Source organism: Arachis hypogaea, chromosome 19, assembly GCF_003086295.3.
Source record: "Arachis hypogaea cultivar Tifrunner chromosome 19, arahy.Tifrunner.gnm2.J5K5, whole genome shotgun sequence".
In the NCBI taxonomy this organism is placed as follows: domain Eukaryota; kingdom Viridiplantae; phylum Streptophyta; class Magnoliopsida; order Fabales; family Fabaceae; genus Arachis; species Arachis hypogaea.
In genome coordinates, this window is record NC_092054.1 from 117,930,348 (window position 1) to 117,931,390 (window position 1,043).

Here is a 1,043-nt window from a genome sequence, read left to right on the forward strand (position 1 = left end):
TTGCTGAGTCAATATTTTATTCTGAGCCAATATGGCATTCAGAGTATCAACCTCAAGAACTCCCTTCTTCATAGGCGTCCCATTACTCACAGGATTCCTTTCAGAAGTGTACATGAACTGGTTATTAGCAACCATGTCAATGAGTTCTTGAGCTTCTGCAGGCGTTTTCTTTAGGTGAATGGATCCACCTGCAGAGGTGTCCAGTGACATCTTTGATAGCTCAGATAGACCATCTATCCAGGATGGTCCATTCTGAAAGCATGTCAGAAGGACACTTTTTGGTCAACTGTTTGTATCTTTCCCAAGCTTCATAGAGGGATTCACCTTCTTTCTGTCTGAAGGTTTGAATATCAGCTCTAAGCTTGCTCAGCTTTTGAGGAGGAAAGTACTTGGCTAAGAAAGCCGTGACCAGCTTATCCCAAGAGTTCAGGCTGTCTTTGGGTTGAGAATCTAACCATAATCTAGCTCTGTCTCTTACAGCAAAAGGGAAAAGCATGAGCCTGTAGACTTCAGGATCTATTCCATTAGTCTTAACAGTATCACATATCTGCAAGAATTCAGTTAAGAACTGAAAAGGATCTTCAGATGGAAGTCCATGAAACTTGCAGTTCTGCTGTATCAGAGAAACTAATTGAGGTTTCAGCTCAAAGTTGTTTGCTCCAATGGCAGGAATGGAGATGCTTCTTCCATGTAAATTGGAATTAGGTGCAGTAAAGTCACCAAGCATCTTCCTTGCATTATTATTATTTTCGGCTGCCATCTCCTCTGCCTATTCGAAAATTTCTAAAAGGTTATCTCTGGATGTTGTATTTTAGCTTCTCTTAATTTTCTCTTCAGAGTCCTTTCAGGTTCTGGATCTGCTTCCACAAGAATGTTCTTATCCTTGCTCCTGCTCATATGACAAGGAAGAATGGCCAGAAAAATAATGATAATAATAGAGATCCTTTATACCACAGTATAGGGATCCCTGTGTGAGTGGAAGAAGAGGGGGAGACAAAGAATGTAATATAATGGAAGAAACACAACTGTGAGGATGGAAGGAG

At 40.7% G+C, this 1,043-nt stretch overlaps 1 non-coding gene across 1 annotated transcript; it reads left to right on the forward strand.

The window, feature by feature from the left end:
• The first annotated feature begins 256 nt into the window (after positions 1–256).
• On the forward strand, positions 257–364 carry LOC112782171 (small nucleolar RNA R71). Its single transcript, XR_003192907.1, has one exon. It is a non-coding gene; the product is annotated as a small nucleolar RNA R71 (small nucleolar RNA).
• The last annotated feature ends 679 nt before the right edge of the window (positions 365–1,043 follow it).